We start from the raw sequence: 21495 nt of genomic DNA, 5'->3' as shown, positions 1-21495 counted from the left end.
GAGATGAAGAGGATAATGACCCCCTCTCTCTTGTCTGTGGTTGGCGGGAGGGGTACAGATGAAAAAAATGGCAGTATGCACTGTAGCCTTTTCCATATTTAGATTGAGACTTGACTATTAAAGTTTCAGGTGGGCAACACAAAATCATCCTATACAAATTATCTGTATTATATTACATTAAGTTACATGGTGTAAAGCCTCCAGAAATTCACAAAAGGAGAGCATGGCGAATCAGTGCACATGGTGCCAGTGTTCTGTATGGCATGTCCACTATTGGCAATTACTTCTCATTGTAAGACAATGATGAACTAATAATGTTGTGTAAGACAAGGAGCTGACATCATTGGCACGTTGCAACAAGAAGTCACAATCATGCTGTTGGCATTTTAGATCTAAAAGACATAAAGACTTCCTCCTCCTAACATTCAACTTCAGTAGATTTCACCTTTCTCCCAACCACGCCTGTTAGTTCAGTATAGCGTCACCTAAGGAGGGGTTTACTTCTCTCATTTCAGGTAGGAGAACCGAAACCTACTCACTCACCTAGCAGACACCTTGACAGGAGTAGCAGCTCCCACCCAATCCAAGGTAAACCATCTCAATTTTATAGAGATTGAAACAGCATGTGAAAAATGTCCTGGCACAGAATTGTATATACAGTAGATGAAGTGTTTTGTCACATTTTCTGTTTGTTTTGTTGCCGCAGTGTTACATATGTCTAGTATTTGTGCCAGTGTTAGAGGGATCACCAACTAGAACGTGTATGGGCTGACTATAGAAGATCATACAACGAAGTCCGAACAACTAGATATTTTATTGAATAATGTCTGTATACATTCTTACTCAGACACATAAGAACAGTCAAACATATATTAGTCATGTTTTTATATGTTTTATCTCACAAATAAATCTCATCCATTAAAGTTAGTTTCTTTTTTAATAAGGTATTAATAAAAATATAACTGTATATGTTCTCAAACAAACACAAAGACAATTGACCCTTACAAAAGATAAATAGATATATAATCCATCAATAATCAGTAAGTCTTAAATGTATCACATTAGGGTTCACAGGAAGGTAGGGGAAGGGAACCTGATCCTTTCTCTAATAATTCCCTCTATTATATACCCTTCCTTGCCGTGGAGGTTGGCACCCAAAACAAGCACGTAGGTTTTATCACCCCCCGCTCACCGTCATCTCACCCTGATTTAGCCCTGGATGTTCCTGGATACTAATAACCCCTCACAAACAGAGGAGGAAAATCCTTTTAATTTAAACCCACCAAGATCTGGGTGATGAAGTTAGCAAACAGCCGAGTCATCTGCAAATCCATATAAAGTGACAGTGCACAAGACAAAAGGTATAATATAGATATTCAGAAATCCAATTTGATAAAGTGTCAGTGCCTCTAATAAGGTGCCGCCAGTGCTACAGTAAGGTGCATATAGTTTATAGGAACTGTAAGGCTGCGGGGCCACGATGCGGATTTAATGCGTTTCCGTGGCTGCATTTCCGCCGCGAAAACGCATTAAAAACACATGTTAAGTTGTCTGCCATGTTTCCCAATGATAATGCTGTGCACATGCTGCGAAGATTTCTGCTGCGGATTATCATTGCGGAAAAATCCGCAGCACTACCAATAATTTTGCAGAATCGCGGCAAAATCGCCGCCATTGACTTGCATTGAACCGCATAACATCCACATGCATACAAGTATGCATGCGGATGTTATGCGATTCAATGTGCGGATGGTACCCGGGTCTGGAGAAGAGGAGACTCTCATCCAGACCTGAGTACCATAGTACCTATAGTTAAAAATAATAAAATAAAAAACAAAACATATACTCACCTTCTGATGGCCCTTTCTGCTCCCGGCGGCGCTGCTGGCTCTTCGGCTGCTCGCTGTGGTGTCAAAGGACCTTCCATGACGTCATTTAGTCATGTGACAGGTCACGCGACCGCTGATGTCGCCGGTCACGTGACCTGTCACATGACTAAATGACGTCATTGAAGGTCCTTTTTAGAGCACCGCAATCCGACGAAGGCACCGGACGCTCTGGAGAAGGAGACCGGGGGACATCGGAAGGTGAGTATAATGTTTTCTTTTATTTTTTAACATTTTTATTCTTTTTTTACTATTGATGCTGCATTTGCAGCATCGTAACTTTGTCACACAACGTAAATCCATGCCGGTTGCATGGATTTATACAGTGTGACCAAGTTGTCAAGCACTTTCCAAGTGATGCTAAAATCGCTTGGAAAAACGCTTGATAACCCGCATGCAGAAATGCATGCAAAAACGCTTCACAAACGCTTCTACCTGGCAGAAAAAATACATTTAAAATCCGCATGCGTTTTTTCTGCCGAGGAGATGCAGAAACGCTCCGCAGCATTTCTGCATCGTGGGCACTTAGTCTAACTTTATTCCACTAGGTGTTCACTGTAAGTTGTAACTTCACCTTTTCCAACATTTCAGAAAATACACTGTGTTCCAAATTATTATGCAAATAATATTTTCTCAGATTTTCCCAAATTACCTTTATGAATTGCAGTCATTGTAATTTTCCAGTCAAATAACTATTAAAGTACAATTGAAAGGTTTTTGTACAAACTGCCTATGATAACAGTATATTTTTAAAAAAATAAAAAACTCAAACTGCACTCAAAATGCATGTTCCAAATTATTATGCACAGCAGAGTTTCCAACCTTTTCATTTTAATAAAGAACAAAAAAATGGTCATTTTTGAAATTATAAGCATTAGCAGGTTATTACAAACTGAAATCAAGCAGTTTTCAACTCAAAACTTTATTCTAGGTGATGTTACATTTGCACATAGGACCGCTTGTTCGAAAGGAGCTTCTGAACTCTCTCGTCCATTGAATTTGTCAGGTTTTGGATGGTTTCTGCTTCAATTGTTTTGCATGAGGACAGAATACCCTCCCAGAGCTGTTGCTTAGATGTGAACTGCCTCCCACCATCATAGACACTCCTTTTGATGATGCTCCAGAGGTTCTCAATGGGGTAGAGGTCAGGGGAGCATGGGTGCACACCATAAGTTTGTCCCCTTTTATGCCCATATCAGCCAGAGATGCAGATGTGTTATGTGCAGCATGAGACGGGGCATTATCATGCATGAAAAAGATCTTGCTGCGGAATGCACAGTTCTTCTTCTTGAACCATGGAAGGAAGTGCTGTTTGAGAAACTCAACATACATTATGGAGTTTATCTTTACCCCTTCAGGGATCCTAAAAGGGCCGACAATCTCTCTCCCCATGATTCCAGCCCAAAACATTACTCCACCTCCTCCTTGTTAGCGCCATAGCCGTGTTTGCATGGGGTTTCCATCAACCAGCCATCCTCCACTCCATCCATCTGGACCATCGAGATCATTTCATGTATGATAATGCCCCTTCTCATGCTGCACATAACACATCTGCATCTCTGGCTGCTATGGGCATAAAAGGGGACAAACTCCATTACCATCCTTTGCCCTTACCCTTGTGATGATTGACAGCACTCCAAGCAGCACTGCCTGTATTGAATGCTGAGCCCTGCACACACTCACATGGTAGGAGCTGAGACTGCACACAATGTTAGTGTATGTGGGTGCCTGCTGCTCCCCCAGTCCTGTCCGCAGCAGCTGCTCTCACAGAGGATTGCACAGCAGCGGATGGACGATCCTGGCAGGAGAGGGAGATGACAGTGCATTCGGGCACTGTGTGTTCTCAGATGAGGTTGGGTTTTTAATTTTTGGCATTTTTTTCCTAATATTCTTTATATGCAAACCAAATATTACACATTTGGAAAATACTATTTAATTTCTCGTAGGTACTCTCTCCACCTGCTCTATTTTGGGACAATATATTTTGGATCAAGGGCAGGTACACTGCAGCCATTTTGAAATATAACTCCTTTCTTGGCATGTAATATACAGCTGTAAAACATACAGCACAAATTTCATTTCTTATAGTGCCCTTGGAAAATGAAAGCTGTGTTGTATTTGATTGCTAGTTTTACTATTAGAGAGTATTTATTTATCTTTATTTCTATGGATTGTGGCAGTGTCACTCCATGAAAGGTTTTTCTAGTTCAACATTTTTCATTAAACTTTATGGTCTATACCATATAAAATAAATGAAAAATAAATGAAAAATAAATGGGACTGTGTAAAGTCATATTTAGACCTGCTTCAGACAGCCATAATGTGGACACATTTGAACATGTGCATCATTGACGCAACAATCACTGAGAGCCGCAATCTCACTGAAACTAACTGATATCACTGTAAAACCCTCTGGTAGTCTAAGTTTGGTTTAGTAGGACCATGTTGGGTCCACATATTGCAGTCATAAAATATTAAAGAGGGCGTTTTACTGGATTTTATTTTACATTAATGGCTTGCTCACACGAGTGTATAACTCGGACGAGTGCTATCAGATATTTTATCGGATAGCACTTGGACCAATGTTATTTAATGGGAAAGTGCAGATCTGTATTTTTTTTCTACAGACCGAATTGGTCTGTAGAAAAAAATCGCGGCATGCTGCAAGTGGCTCTGCAAATAAGATCTCGCACACCCATTCAAGTCTATGAGTGCATGGAAAACATCGGACTGCACTTGGATGACAACCCAATGCAGTCTGATTTATGCGGACAGAAATAATGGAGAAATTAAAGAGATTGTCCACTACTTTTTCATTGATGACTTATCCTTTGGATAGGTCATCAATTTTTGATTGGTCGGGGTCTGACACCCAGCACCCCCGTCGATGAGCTGTTATATTTGTCGCATGCGGAGCTGGCCGTCTTCTGATAGTAGCCATCGCAGGGTACTACACATCCGCCTCCTATTGATTTGAATAGGAGGCGGATGTGTAGTACCCTGCAGTGGTCACTATCAGAAGAAGGCCAGCTCCACAAGCAAGTAGTTCCGTTCGGCAGTCGCCACCGACGACACCTATAACAGCTCATCAGCGGAGGTGCCGGGTGTCAGACCCCGACCGATCAAACATTGATGACCTATCCAAAGGATGTCATCAATGAAAAAGTAGTGGACAATCTCTTTAAGTTCTCCATCTTCTCCTCACCTTTGCTACGATTCTCTCATCCAAGAGAATCAGATCACAGTAAACTGACACTCTGATCAAATTTGGATGAAAGTTTTGGCAGTGTGTCATTACCATAATCGATCTAATTCTTTCGAAAGAGAGAATCATTGCTCTTGTGACCATAGCCTTAAACTGAGTATGTCCTCCAATTGGCGCTGCTCCGCTAATTCTAGAACATTTTTTCTTATTATTCTGTGCCCATCTGTTACAAAGTAATGACACAGGTAATAAAGGTCTAAATTTCCCTTAAACCAACTGGGCATATACCACAGAACTTCTCTGTGTGCACAGCCATGTTTTGATTGGCCAGTGTCAGAGGAGAAAATGCAAACACTCATAGAGAAGTTGGTTGAAGGGAAGATTTGCATCTTTATTTCTGGGGAGGGCATAACTTTGGAACATGGGGGGCACAGAATAGAAAGAAAAACTGCTTCAGTGGAGCACCACCGATTGGAGGAAGTATGCAGTTTACATAAAAAAAAAAATCTCGGAAAACGTCCTCTTTAACATTTTATGTTACTACAGAGAAGTTGGTTGAAGGGGAAATTTGCATCTTTATTACCTGGGGCATTACTTTCGAACAAAGAGGCACAGAAGAATAAGAAAAACTGTTCCAGAATAAGAGGAACAGCGGCAATTGGAGGAAGTACACAGTTAAAATGTTACAAGGAAATGTGACTGCACTTTTCTAATCATAATGGCTAATAATGAGTTAATGGAACAAATATGTCACATATTTCACTTATTTCTCACAATGTTAACACTGACGTATTTCAGAATCTTAAGCTTCCGTGTTATCATCAGTCATGGTAGACTGTCACATATGACAAGAACTCTGGCTCTATGGCATATTAAATACAAACAGATTACATTATACATCACTTTGGCATTATTCTGAGATAAGTCATTGATGTCTGTGTTGTCCATGTGATGCCGGTACATACCGGTGCATCTCACTAAATTAGAATATCATCAAAAAGTTAATTTATTTCAGTTCTTCAATACAAAAAGTGAAACTCATATATAGAGTCATTACAAACAGAGTGATCTATTTCAAGTGTTTATTTCTGTTAATGTTGATGATTATGGCTTACAGTCAATGAAAACACAAAAGTCATTATCTCAGTAAATTAGAATACTTTATTACAGCTTGAAAAATTATTTTAAAATCCGAAATGTTGGCCTACTGAAATGTATGTTCAGTAAATGCAGTCAATACTTGGTCGGGGCTCCTTTTGCATCAATTACTGCATCAATGCGGCGTGGCATGGAGGCGATCAGCCTGTGGCACTGCTGAGGTGTTATGGAAGCCCAGGTGGCTTTGATAGCAGCCTTCAGCTCGTCTGCATTGTTGGGTCTGGTGTCTCATCTTCCTCTCGATAATACCCCATAAATTCTCTATGGGGTTAAGGTCAGGCGAGTTTGCTGGCCAATCAAGCACAGTGATACTGTTGTTTTTAAATCAGGTATTGGTACTTTTGGCAGTGTGGACAGGTGCCAAGTCCTGCTGGAGAATGAAATTTCCATCTCCAAAAAGCTTGTCGGCAGAGGGAAGCATGAAGTTCTCTAAAATTTCCTGGTAGATGGCTGCGCTGAGTTTGGTCTTGATAAAACACAGTGGACCTACACCAGCAGATGACATGGCTCCCCAAACCATCACTGATTGTGGAAACTTCACACTAGACCTCAAGCAGCTTGGATTGTGTGCCTCTCCTCTCTTCCTCCAGACTCTGGGACCTTGATTTCCAAATGAAAATTGGAATTCTGGGACCTTGTGGAGTGTGTCAATGACTGCCTTCTGGACATCTGTCAAGTCAGCAGTCTTCCCCATGATTGTCGAGCCTACTGAAACAGACTAATGGACCTTTTTAAATGCTTAGGAAGCATTTGCAGGTGTTTTTTGGTAATTACTTTAATTTACTGAGATAATGACTTTAGTGTTTTCATTGGCTGTAAGCCATAATCATCAACATTAACAGAAATAAACACTTGAAATAGATCACTCTGTTTGTAATGACTCTATATAATATATGAATTTCACTTTTTGTATTGAAGAACTGAAATAAATTAACTTTTTGATGATATTCTAATTTAGTGAGATGCACCTGTACAAAGCACAGGTTCATCCTGTACAGCACTGACTATTTTTATTGGTCTACGGGCAGGTGCAGACGAGTGTATTTTCAGTCTGACTGCGATCTGACAAAATATTAGATCGCACTCAGACCAATGTTATGCTGTGTGCCAGCGTGCATATCAGATTTTTTTCTTAGGACAGAATCGATCTGCTGAAAAAATCACTGCATGCCCAAATTTGATCTGAAATTCGGATCTCACTCAGCCATGCAAATCAATGAGTGCGTGGAAATCATGTGACTGCACTCCTATGACATCGGACTGCAGTCCGATTTCTGCTCCTTGACACGGTGGAGAGGATGGCAAATTTATTTTCTCCATCTCTCCTCATCCGAGAGAATTGGACTACACCGTGATCACATTCTGATGTATGATCAGAGTGTAATTAGCATAATCGGCCTGATTTTCATGGATGAGAGAAAATACACTTGTGTGACCCTAACCTTACACTAAGAACACATTTCCAAATAACAGTCTGGGTTTTTTTGTCTGCAAAAAATGGACTGCTATTCTCCTATATGGCATATGTTTTATTTCTATTTGCCTTCATTTAAAAAAACGAAAGGGGTAAACTGTCGGAACTTTTTGTTATTTAACAATAGATCCATTAAACCCGGATGGAAATCAGATGTCTGTAGCTTTCATTCATTTAACAGATCCTCTTGTACATAAATTGCTGATTCTTATCTGCCAAATGGATAATAATTGAATGTGCACTATAAATCGGAGACAGAGATCCCTTCAAAAAAGAAATGTGTGAATAGTTCTGTTAAACTCTGAGTTTAGGTGCTGACCTATGTAGGGTAAGCCTGCGGTCAGGACCCTCACTTCTCTTGGTATCTGTTGAATTATGTGTTACTGTGTAATATCTTTATTGTCTGTACAAGTCCGCTCTGAAATTTACAATGCTGCGGAATATGTTGTTGCTATAGAAATAAAAGTTATTATTAATATTTAAATGCGGACAATGCGCAGGTAAGAAAAATCAATGTATGCCCTAACATAGCACAACTGCTATAAAAGATACAAGGGAGAGCTGTGTAGGGAGAAATGTGCAGGGAGATGGGAGTGCTGTGTCTGCAGCTGTATGCAGAGATGCAGTGAGCTCTGCTGAATAGAGCCGCTCACCCACACAGCATGAAAATCACACGACTGAGTATCACTTCAATTTCTTCCTGACTTCCTGGCTCTGAAATCTGATGTGACATCACAATATCTCCTATCAGTGTGTCTGGACACAGTGACGCAGTGAGTGACAGTTTAGCTGTCCAGTCTAGGGCTGGGGTGTGCTGAGCTGTCAGTATGGTGATGGACAGCTCAGCTGTCCAATCGGAAGCTGGCGCGTGCTGCGCTGTCAGTGTTTTGAGTGACAGCTAAGCCGCCCAATTAGGGCTGAGCCGTGCGGGGTTTCCTCCATGTGTCTCCTGTTTGCAGTGATTACCTGGCTATTTAGCTGGCCAATTACTGCCATTTGTAGCTTAGCTCAAGTGGCGTGTGTCTGCATCCATGCTCTGATTTCTTATATTCTGATCTTTGTTGTCCGACCTCGGATTTGCCTTAGACCAACCATTTGCCTAGCCCCTTTGACTTGATCCACTAAATTCCTGAAATTCTGACCTCAGACCATGACCTGACTACACCTCTGTCTTTCTCCTTAATTTACGACAAGCTTTCTTGGTATCTGACTCCAGACCTCTTGACTACCCTGCTTCACGGCTTGTCCGTGAGTGGTGACTAGCATCACACAGGAAGTCAGAGGACTCTCATGCAGAGATCATATGACCAGGTAACAAGCTCAGGTTTTAGAAGGTATTCGGAAAACGTTTAGTTTTAAGTATTTACAAAACAGCTTGTCTAAGGCAGTTAGTTCACATGAAAGAGACTTATAAGGTAGTGGCCAACCCCTTTAAGAACTATCTTTAGACACAAGATGATTCTAGGAATTGATGACATGGCCTCCACAGAGCCCTTTTATTAACATCATTAACCCCTTCACGACATTTGATGTACCTACAGTACAGACCAAAAGTTTGGACACACCTTCTCATTTAAAGATTTTTCTGTATTTTCATGACTATGAAAATTGTACATTCATACTGAAGGCATCAAAACTATGAATTAACACATGTGGAATTATATACTTAACAAAAAAGTGTGAAACAACTGAAAATATGTCTTATATTCTAGGTTCTTCAAAGTAGCCACCTTTTGCTTTGATGACTGCTTTGCACACTCTTGGCATTCTCTTGATGAGCTTCAAGAGGTAGTCACCGGAAATGGTCTTCCAACAATCTTGAAGGAGTTCCCAGAGATGCTTAGCACTTGTTGGCCCTTTTGCCTTCACTCTGCGGTCCAGCTCACCCTAAACCATCTTGATTGGGTTCAGGTCTGGTGACTGTGGAGGCCAGGTCACCTGGTGTAGCACCCCATCATTCTCCTTCTTGGTTAAATAGCTCTTACACAGCCTGGAGGTGTGTTTGGGGTCATTGTCCTGTTGAAAAATAAATGATGGTCCAACTAAACGCAAACTGGATGGAATAGCATGCCGCTGCAAGAAGCTGTGGTAGCCATGCTGGTTCAGTATGCCTTCAATTTTGAATAAATCCCCAACAGTGTCACCAGCAAAGCATCCCCACACCATCACACATCCTCCTCCATGCTTCACGGTGGGAACCAGGCATGTAGAGTCCATTCGTTCACCTTTTCGGCGTTGCACAAAGACACAGTGGTTGGAACCAAAGATCTCAAATTTGGACTCATCAGACCAAAGCACAGATTTCCACTGGTCTAATGTCCATTCCTTGTGTTCTTTAGCCCAAACAAGTTTCTTCTGCTTGTTGCCTGTCCTTAGCAGTGGTTTACTAGCAGCTATTTTCCCATGAAGGCCTGCTGCACAAAGTCTCCTCTTAACAGTTGTTGTAGAGAGGTGTCTGCTGCTAGAACTCTGTGTGGCATTGACCTGGTCTCTAATCTGAGCTGCTGTTAACCTGCGATTTCTGAGGCTGGTGACTCAGATAAACTTATCCTCAGAAGCAGAGGTGACTCTTGGTCTTCCTTTCCTGGGGCGGTCCTCATGTCAGCCAGTTTCTTTGTAGCGCTTGATGGTTTTTGCAACTGCACTTGGGGACACTTTCAAAGTTTGCCCAATTTTTCGCATTGACTGACCTTCATTTCTTAAAGTAATGATGGCCACTCATTTTTCTTTACTTAGCTGCTTTTTTCTTGCCATAATACAAATTCTAACAGTCTATTCAGTAGGACTATCAGCTGTGTATCCACCTGACTTCTGCACAACACAACTGATTGTCCCAACCCCATTTATAAGGCAAGAAATCCCACTTATTAAACCTGACATGGCACACCTGTGAAGTGAAAACCATTTCCAGTGACTACCTCTTGAAGCTCATCAAGAGAATGCCAAGAGTGTGCAAAGCAGTCATCAAAGCAAAAGGTGGCTACTTTGAAGAACCTAGAATATAAGACATATTTTCAGTTGTTTCACACTTTTTTGTTAAGTATATAATTCCACATGTGTTAATTCATAGTTTTGATGCCTTCAGTGTGAATGTACAATTTTCAAAGTCATGAAAATACAGAAAAATCTTTAAATGAGAAGTTGTGTCCAAACTTTTGGTCTGTACTGTATGTGTTATGGTCGGATAGGAGTTCCAAATGATGACATATAGGTACATCATGGCAATCGTGCGCGGCACAAAAACAGTGCCCACTCTCTCACTGACAGGAGCGGTGCCCGCATTGCCCCTGCTGTTTAACCCCCTAAATGCCATGATCTATATTGATAGCAACATTTAGGAGGCTGGGAGAGGAAGCGGGTCTCTTTCCCATCTGATCGGTGCCCCCGCGATGTCATCACGAGGGCCCAATCATTGTCATGGCAACCCGAGGTCGTCATGACGACCCCCTTGTCTGTCAGCTAAGGCATGGTCGCTGAGAGCATGGTCTAAGAGGTTTCTGTCAGTGTAACACTAACTAAAGCATTGCAGTGCTGGTGCATTGCAATGCATTATACCAGCGATCAGATTGCTAAAAGTTAAAGTTCCATAGAGGGACTAAGTAAAAAGTAAAAAAAAAAAATTAGTAAAAATGTCTTTTTTTAAAAAAAAATCACAATATAATTAAAAGAAAAAAGAAAATATTTTACCCATAAATTTGTATTTTTATGTAAAAACAAAAATAAACAAAAAAAGTACACATATTCGGTATCGCCGCGCCTGGAACGACCCAACAAATAATACTGTCACACTAGTTAACCCCTTCAGTGAACACCATAAATAATAAATAAACGAGGCAAAAAAATATGGTTTATTATCACACCGCTGAATAAAAAGTGGAAAAAAGCGATAAAAAAGACAAATGTTAATTAAAATCATATCTCTGAATACTACATCTTGTCCCACAAAAAACAATCCGCCATACAGCCCCATCAGTGGTAAATTAAAAAAGCTATAGCTCTCAGAATACAGTGATGCAAAAACAATTATTTTTTCTATAAATTAGTTTTTATTGTGTGAAAGCGGCAAAACATAAAAAAAATTATGTAAATGTGGTATCGCTCTAATCATACTGATCCAAAGAATAAAGCTGCCTTATCAATTTAACCACACGTGAAACCACATAAACCCCCACCAAAAAAAAACAATTCCTGAATTGTTGGTTTTTATTTATTTATTCTGAATCCCAAAAATCAGAATAGAAAGCGATCAAAAGATGTTATGTGCCCAAAAATTGTTCCAATAAAAATGTCAACTTGTCCTGCAAAAAACAAGCCCTCACATGACTCTGTCGGCAGAAATACAGAAAAATTACAGGTCTCAATGCAAAACTAGTTTTTGCAAAAAAGAAAAATTTTTTAGTGTGTGACAGCAGCCAAACATAAAAGCCCAATATGAATCTGGTATTGATGTAATCACACCGACCCGAAGAATAAAGTCATCTCATCACTTATACTGCACTGGAAACGGCGTAAAAAATACATAGAACAAATTCTTCTGTTGATTTGTTCATTCTGCCTCCCAAACATCACAGTAAGGTTCGGCTCACATTTATCCTTCACTCTACGCTGTGCGCTTACACCGGGGTTTCCGTGTAAATCTCTGAAATACATGATTCAGATGGAACCCCTGGCAGAAGATTCCCTATAATGATGCAGATGGAGGCACCGTGGACGCCGTCTAGCCTGTGATCCGGCGGTGTCCGTCTTTTTAAGCGTGCATAAAAGCGCGGTCGGGCTTTAGTTTTGTGCACTTCTGAAAAGAAGGATGCTGCTAAATAGAGGCCAGACCGAGTCCAGAGTAACTCTGCTGTCTCATATCATTATAGTGAATGGATCCTTCGGGGGTTTCATTTGAATCACGTCATTAGGAGATTTAGCTGGAAACCCCGATGTAAGTGCTCAGCGTAACGTGTAAGATAAATGTGATCCAAAGTGTTATGTAAAATGCTCCCAATAAAAGCTTCAACTCAATCCACAAAATAAGCAAGTCCCCACTCAGGTCCGTCATCTGTTAACGGAAATATAGGGGGCTTTCACGTTACTGGTAGTACAAAGGCTTTGGAAAAAAGAAATAACTCCCTCCAAAAGAAATCCAGTGAATTCTGCACTCCCAAACCCAAATGCCCCGTTCCCTGAGCCTAAGCCATATTTAGCGTCCACATGTTTGGCATTTCTGTAGTGATCAGAGCCTTCTTAATTTATGGGTGCATGTCTCCTGAAGCACAAGCTGGGCATAATGTTCTGGGCACTACAGCGTGCGGGCAATACAATAGCAGATTTGCAATTTTCACTCAGCAACATCCACTGCTGCTTGTTTCTGAAAAACACCCATGGAGTAAAATTGTCACCACACCTTTAGATAAATTCCCAAAGGGTTATAATTTCCAAAATGGGGTCACTTGAGTGGGAAGTCTGAAATTCTAGCCCTTAGAGGTAGAGATGAGCGGTGTTCGACTAGAACTGTTCGCCAATCTCAAATTCGAGCTGTTTTGGGCGGTGTTCGAGTTGTTCGACGAACCCGAACGATTTGCAAAAAATTCGGCTGTTCGAGGTTATGTTCGATAACTGTTCGTGCACCAAAAGCGTGTCCTGCATGTCTGGCGCTATTTAGAGCACCAATCATGCAGGGATTGTCTGCCACTCACTGTAATGCCACAGCCATGGTGGTTGTGGCATTACAGTGATTGCCCAAATCGATGGGAACAGTGCTCACAGTGAAACATGAAAAGCCGGCAATTCAGCAGCGGCATACACCGGTACCCGACAATTTAGAACCGAAAGAATAGAGCTTCACACATAGATTAGATAGATAGAAACATGTCAGCCACATATATATGAAGTACAGTGACAGTGTTGCTTACTGTACTTGTCATTTAGTGTAAAGGATTTATCAAAAAAAATAATAGTGTTTTCATGCATCGTCTCTTTAAAAAAGCCGGCCGGCAATTCAGCAGCGGTACCCGACAATTTGGAATAGAAAGAATAGAGAATCACACATAGATTAGATAGATAGAAACATGTCAGTCACATATATATGAAGTACAGTGACAGTGTTGCTTACTGTACTTGTCATTTAGTGTAAAGGATTTATTAAAAAAAATAATAGTGTTTTCATGCACTGTCTCTTTAAAAAAGCCGGCCGGCATTTCAATATCTGTACCCGACAATTTAGAATAGAAGGAATAGAGCATCACACATAGATTAGATAGATAGAAACATGTCAGTCACATATATAATAAGTACAGTGATAGTGTTGATTACTGTACTTGTCATTTAGTGTTAAAATAAAGGATTTATTTAAAAAAAAATTGGCGTGGGGTTCCCCTTAATTTTAGGCTCTAGCGGAGGTTAAGCAGACGGCTGGGGCAGATGTTTGAAGCCTGGGAAGGGGGTAATACCCACGGAGCTTCCCAGGCTACTAATATCAGCCCCCAGCGGAATACCTAGCCTTTACTAGCTATTAAAATGGGGGACCCCCCCCAAAAAAATGACGTGGGGTCCCCCCTATTTTAATAGCTAGCAAAGGCTAGGCAGACAGCTGGGGGCTGATATTAATAGCCCAGGAAGGGTACCATGAATATTGGCCCCCTCCCAGGCTAGAAACACCAGCCGTCAGCCGCCCCAGAAATGGCGCATCCATAGGATGCGCCAATTCTGGCACTTAGCCTCGCTCTTCCCACTGCCCTGTAGCGGTGGCAGTGGGGTAATAGGGCTGGGGTTGATGTCAGCTTATAATGCCAGCTGACATCAAGCCCAGGTTAGTAATGGAGAGGCGTCTATAAGATACCACCATTACTAACCCCATAGTCAAAGTTAAAAGAAAACACAAACACCCAGAATAAAGTTCTTTAATTGAAATAAAGACACAATCCTTTATTGTTCTAAATTAAACCATACTTACCACCACGCCCATTCCAGCTGAAGCCAACGATCTCCTGCAATAAAAGTAAAATAATAAAGCAACCTCATCCTTACCTTTCCATGGTTCCCACGATGGCTTCAGCTCTGCTACATCGAGATGACAGGCTGGACCGCAGCAGAACGCTGCCATCCAGCTTGTCATCCCGCGGACACTGAGAAGCGCAGGCATGCTTGCGCTCCTCAGTGTCTCGCTGTGACGGCATCCAGATGAGCCGACAATGAACTCGGCTCACCTCATGCACGTCACTGACAGCGTGGGAGAATTCTCCTGCACTCAGCGCTTCAGCGTGAGAATTTTCCCACGCTGTCAGTGACGTGCATGAGGTGAGCTGAGTTCATTGCACATGACCTCGGCTCATCTGGATGCCGTCACAGCCAGACACTGAGGAGCGCAAGCAAGCCTGCGCTTCTCAGTGTCTGCGGGATGACAGGCTGGATGGCAGCGTTCTGCTGTGGTCCAGCCTGTCATCTCGATGTAGCAGAGCTGGAGCCATCGTGGGAACCATGGAAAGGTAAGGATGAGGTTGCTTTATTATTTTACTTTTATTGCAGGAGATCGTTGGCTTCAGCTGGAATGGGCGTGATGGTAAGTATGGTTTAATTTAGAACAATAAAGAATTGTGTGTTTATTTCAATTAAAGGACTTTTTTCTGGGTGTTGTGTTTTTTTTAAATACTTTACTAGAAATTCATAGTGGTCATGTCTAATATTGGCGTGACCCCATGAATTTCGGGCTTAGGGCCAGCTGATAATGCCAAGCTGGCCCTAACCCCTTTATTACCCAGTGAGCCACCGCACCAGGGCCCTGGATGAGTTGGGTACAGCGCCAGAAGATGGCGCTTCTATGAATGCGCCATTTTCCGGGGTGGCTGCGGACTGCAATTTGCAGCGGGTGGGGCCCAGAAAGCTTGGGCCTCACTGCGCTGCAGATTCCAGCCCCCAGCTGCCTAGTTGTACCTGGCTGGACACAAAAATAGGGCGAAGCCCCACGTATTTTTTTTTTTTTAATTATTTCATGAAATTCATGAAATAATTAAGAAAAAAAGGGCTTCCCTACATTGTTGTGTCCGGCCAGGTACAAATAGGCAGCTGGTGGTTGGGGGCAGTCCGTTCCTGCCTGCTGTACCTGGCTGGACACAAATATAGTGCGAAGCCCCACGTCAATTTTTTTTAAAATTATTTCATGAAACTAGATGGTGGCCCGATTCTAACGCATCGGGTATTCTAGAATATGTATGCGGCAGACCCGGCGCAATCAGCAGAGCGGTGTTTAAATTTGGCGCCAAAATCGCTGACTGGTCGCGGCCAGCAACCGCGACCAATCAGCAAAGCGGTGTTGAAATTTGGCGACTATATCACTGATTGGTCACGGCCGACGGTCGCGAATAATCAGCAGAGCGGGGTTTAAATTTTGCGCCAATAATGCTGATAGGTTGTGGTCGCGACCAATCAGCAAAGCGGTGTTTAAATTTGGCGCCAATAATGGTGATTGGTTACGACCTCGACCATTCAGCAGAGCGGGGTTTAAATTTGGCGCCAATAATGCTGATTGGTCGCAATCGCCGGCCGCGACCAATCAGCAGAGCGGTGTTTAAATTTGGCGTCAAAATCGCTGATTGGTCGCGGAAGGCAACTGTGACCAATCAGCAGAGCGGGGTTTAAATTTGGCGCCAATACTGCTGATTGGTCGCGGCCGGCAAACGTGACCAATCAGCCGAGCAGGGTTTAAATTTGGCGCCAATACTACTGATTGGTCGCGGACGGCGACCGCGATCAATCAGCAGAGCGGTGTTTAAATTTGGCGCCAATAATGCTGATTAGTCGCGGCCGGCATCCGCGACCAATTAGCAGAGCGGGGTTTAAATTTGGCGCCAAGCTCGCTGATTGGTCGCGGCCGCTATTTAAATGTGGCGCCCAAATCGGTGATTGGTCGCGGGCAGCGTCCGCGACCAATCAGCAGAGCGGTGTTTAACTTTAGCGCCAAGATCACTGATTGGTCGCGTGCGGAGAGCGCGACCAATCAGCTAATCGTATTGGTGAGGACCGGGGAGCGCCGCTGCCTGGTCGGATACTTCCGTTGCGAGAAGCCGGGAGATGAGCGACTGCTCGCAGCAGAAGTATCCCGACCCGCAGCGCCGCTCCCCGGTCCTCCCTTCACACCCTAGCCGCTGATGTCCCCACAGTATCCGCATGGTGTTACAAAGATCCGGACATTTGTGTTAAAAATCGTTGATTGGTCGCTGGCGCTGCCCGCGACCAATCACCGATTTGGGCGCCAAATTTAAATATCGGCCGCAACCAATCACCGATCTTGGCTCCACATTTAAACACCGCTGTGCTGATTGGTCGCCGACGCTGGGCGCGACCAATCACCGATTTTGGCGCCACATTTAAATAGCGTCCGCGACCAATCAGTACAGCGGTGTTCAAATGTGGAGCCAAGATGGGTGATTGGTCGCGGAGGATATTTAAATTTAGCGCCTAAATAGGTGATTGGTCGCGGCTGATATTTAAATTTGGTGCCCAAATCGGTGATTGGTCACGGGCAGCGCCAGCGACCAATCAGCGATTTTTAACACAAATGTCCGGACCTTTGTAACACCATGCGGATACTGTGGGGACATCAGCGGCTAGGGTGTGAAGGGAGGACCGGGGAGCGGCGCTGACATCCAATTGGTCGCGACCGCTATTTAAATGTGCCGCACAAATCGGTGATTGGTCGCGGTCTTGGCGCGCGACCAATCACTGATCTTGCCGCCAAAGTTAAACACTACCGTGCTGATTGGTCGCGGACGCTGCCCGCGACCAATCACCGATTTGTGCGCCAAATTTAAATATCAGCCTCATGCACGTCACTGACAGCGTGGGAAAATTCTCCTGCACTCAGCGCTTCAGCGTGAGAATTCTCCCACGCTGTCAGTGACGTACATGAGGTGAGCTGAGTTCATTGGACATGACCTCACCTCATGCACGTCACTGACAGCGTGGGAAAATTCTCCTGCACTCAGCGCTTCAGCGTGAGAATTCTCCCACGCTGTCAGTGACGTGCATGAGGTGAGCCGAGTTCATTGTCATCTCATCTGGATGCCGTCACAGAGAGACACTGAGGAGCGCAAGCATGCCTGCGCTTCTCAATGTCTGCGGGATGACAGGCTGGATGGCAGCGTTCTGCTGCGGTCCAGCCTGTCATCTCGATGTAGCAGAGCTGAAGCTGTCCTGGGAACCATGGAAAGGTAAGGATGAGGTTGCTCTATTATTTTTCTTTCATTGCAGGAGATCGTTGGCTTCAGCTGGAATGGGCGTGACGGTAAGTATAGTTTAATTTAGAACAATAAAGAATTGTGTGCTTATTTCAATTAAAGGACTTTATTCTGGGTGTTTGTGTTTTTTTTTTAACTTTGACTATGGGGTTAGTAATGGGGGTGTCTTATAGATGCGTCTCCATTACTAACCTGGGCTTGATGTCAGCTGGCATTATAAGCTGACATCAACCCCAACCCTATTACCCCACTGCCACCGCTACAGGGCAGTGGGAAGAGCGAGGCTAAGTGCCAGAATTGGCGCATCCTATGGATGCGCCATTTCTGGGGCGGCTGACGGCTGGTGTTTCTAGCCTGGGAGGGGGCCAATATTCATGGTACCCTTCCTGGGCTATTAATATCAGCCCCCAGCTGTCTGCCTAGCCTTTGCTAGCTATTAAAATAGGGGGGACCCCACGTCATTTTTTTGGGGGGGGTCCCCCATTTTAATAGCTAGTAAAGGCTAGGTATTCCGCTGGGGGCTGATATTAGTAGCCTGGGAAGCTCCGTGGGTATTACCCCCTTCCCAGGCTTCAAACATCTGCCCCAGCCGTCTGCTTAACCTCCGCTAGAGCCTAAAATTAAGGGGAACCCCACGCCAATTTTTTTTTAAATAAATCCTTTATTTTAACACTAAATGACAAGTACAGTAATCAACACTGTCACTGTACTTCATATATATGTGACTGACATGTTTCTATCTATCTAATCTATGTGTGATGCTCTATCTTTCTGTTCTAAATTGTCGGGTACAGATGCTGAATTGCCGGCCGGCTTTTTTAAAGAGACGGTGCATGAAAACACTAATATTTTTTTAAATAAATCCTTTACACTAAATGACAAGTACAGTAACCAACACTGTCACTGTACTTATTATATATGTGATTGACATGTTTATATCTATCTATGTGTGAAGCTCTATTCTTTCTGTTATAAATTGTCGGGTACCGCTGCTGAATTGCCGGCCGGCTTTTTTAAAGAGACAGTGCATGAAAACACTATTATTTTTTTAAATAAATCCTTTACACTAAATGACAAGTACAGTAAGCAACACTGTCACTGTGCTTCTTATATGTGTGACTGACATGTTTCTATCTATCTAATCTATGTGTGATGCTCTATTCCTTCTTGTCTAAATTGTCGGGTACCGGTGTATGCCGCTGCTGAATTGCCGGCCGGCTTTTTTAAAGAGAGCGTCTTCTGAGCAGTTTGTCAGCTTTTGGACACCTTTGAAGGTGTTTTCTATGTGTTTCTATGTGTTTTTGTTTGCCTGCCATTGGTTTTAACGGTGTTCGACGGTGTTCTAAGGTGTTCGACGAACAGTTCGACGAACAGTTCCTCGAACATCCCGGTGTTCGACGAACCGAACCGAACCCGAACACTACGGGGGTGGCTCAACACTACTTAGAGGCCCTGTATATGGAGTCTGCAAACTATTCTAGGAAAATCTGCGCTCCAGGACTCAAATAGCGCTCCGTCCCTCCCGAGTCTCACCGTGTAGCTAAGCAGTACTGCACAGCCACATATGGGGTATTTCCCCATTCAGCAGAAATTGTGTGACACATTTTCGTGTAATTGTTACCCACTTCCCCATATAAAAATGTAAAATCTGAGGCGAAAAAAATTTTTTCTGGTAAAAATGTAATTATATTTTCCTCACTGCCCAATGGTATAAAATTCTGTGACACACCAATGGTGTCAATATGATCACTGCACCTCTAGATAAATTCATTGGGCGTGTAGTTTGCAGAATGGGGTCACTTTTTTGGGGGGGGGGGTTTCTGTTGTTCTGGCACATCAGGGGCTCTTCCAGTGAGTCATGGCACCCGCAAACCATAACAGTAAAATCTGCACTATAATATGGCACTCCTTCCCTTCTGCGCTTTAAACTGTATTTCCTGATTACATGTAGGGAATTGGCGCACTCAGGAGAAATTGCACAACAAACTGTAAAGTTCATTCCTTCCTATTAGCAATTATAAAAATTAAAAATTTGGGGCTAAAACAAAATTTTACTGGTAAAATTGTAATTATTCTTTCTTCACCGCCCAATTCTATAAAATTCTGTACATGTGGTGTCCACATGCTCACTGCATCCCTAGATGAATTCATTGGGGGTGTAGTTCGGAAAATGGGGTCACTTATGGGGGGGTTACGCAGTTCTGGCACCTCAGGGGCTCTGCCAATGTGACATGGCACCCTCAAACCATTCCAGCAAATTCTGAACTCCAATATGGCACTTCTTCCCTTCTGGGCTGTGCAATGTGCCTCAAAAGTAGTTTTTGACCACATATGAAGTATTGGCGTACTCAGGAGAAATTGAGTGACAAATTGTACCATTCAATTTCTCCTATTATCCCTTTGAAAAATTAAAAACTTGGGGCCAAAGCAACATTTAAGTGGAAAAAATTGAAATTTTCCTTTGACTCAGCCCAATGGTATACAATTCTGTGAATCACCTAAGGCTTAAAAATACTCACTACACCCCTAGATGAAATCTGTCAGCAGGTTTTTGCTCTTTAATCTGAGAGCAGCATAATATAAGGGCAGGGAGCTTGAATCCATGGATGTGTCACTTATTTAGCAGCTTGCTGTAGTTTCAAATTAGTGTTTTATCAGCAGGAGATTATCACGGCAGAACTAGGTGTTATGTGCCAGACAGTACAGCTAATTTGCGTAGCCCAGCCTCCACCAGTGATTGGTAGTTTTCTGGCAATGTACAGTGTACACAGGAAGCTGCCAATCAGGGGTGTGGGTGGGGTTATACACAGCATGGCAGTCATAGCATTTACAGCAGAGAATACAGTAATTTTTCCAAAACTGCACCAAGCAGACCAGTAAGTGATATATCGCTGGAATCAGGCTCCTAGCCTGTACATCCTGACTCGCCCAGGGGGATATGGGGGCAACTCGGTACCCGGGCCTTGAGGGATATGGGGGCAACTCGGTACCCGGGCCTTGACGTTCTGTGGGATGTCACGGCAGTCGGCTCCTGGGCCCGTCCTCTGGGGTCACTCTTTAAAAGGGGTTTTAACCCCTTTACATCCCATGACGTATTAATACGCGTCAGTGCCCTGGGCTTTAAGAGCCTGACCCGTATTAGTACGTCATCGCGCCCGCACAGCCTGTGTGCGCGCGCGATCGCCGCCGGGTGTCAGCTGATTGTCACAGCTGACACCCGGTACTATGTGCAGGGAGTGGTCCCGCACCGCTCCCGGCACATTAACCCCCGCAATGCTGCGATCGAAGTCGATCGCAGCATTGCGGTGGCAAGGGGAGGTGATCGGTATACTCACCTCCTCTTCCGGCCTCCAGCGCTGTCTGACGCGGCTTCCCGGGTGTTGCCATGACGACCCGATGTTGTCATGACAACATCCGGGTCACCAGGCAGCAGAAACATTGTTTGGTCATGCTCAGTGCACGACCACACAATGTTCTCACTGTGCAGCGCTGACTGCCTGCATAACACAGGGATGGTGCTCCATCCCTATGCTGTGCAGCCGATCATAATAA

The 21495-nt window shown here is 43.5% G+C and overlaps 1 protein-coding gene across 1 annotated transcript in view; it reads left to right on the top strand.

Annotated features, from left to right (window-relative positions):
* Nucleotides 1-467: 467 nt before the first annotated feature.
* The window catches only part of LOC141273674 (uncharacterized), a 130678-nt gene continuing 109650 nt past the window's right edge, over nucleotides 468-21495 (top strand). Inside the window, exon 1 of the mRNA XM_073685855.1 lies at nucleotides 468-588. The gene's annotated coding sequence lies outside the window, so the exon portion shown is untranslated. The remainder of the gene's footprint in view (nucleotides 589-21495) is intronic.

Source organism: Phyllobates terribilis, unplaced genomic scaffold (assembly GCF_046119375.1).
Source record: "Phyllobates terribilis strain yellow unplaced genomic scaffold, ASM4611937v1 Scaffold_1__5_contigs__length_1240528914, whole genome shotgun sequence".
Classification (NCBI taxonomy): Eukaryota; Metazoa; Chordata; class Amphibia; order Anura; family Dendrobatidae; genus Phyllobates; species Phyllobates terribilis.
This window is presented reverse-complemented; position numbering and strand designations above follow the sequence as displayed.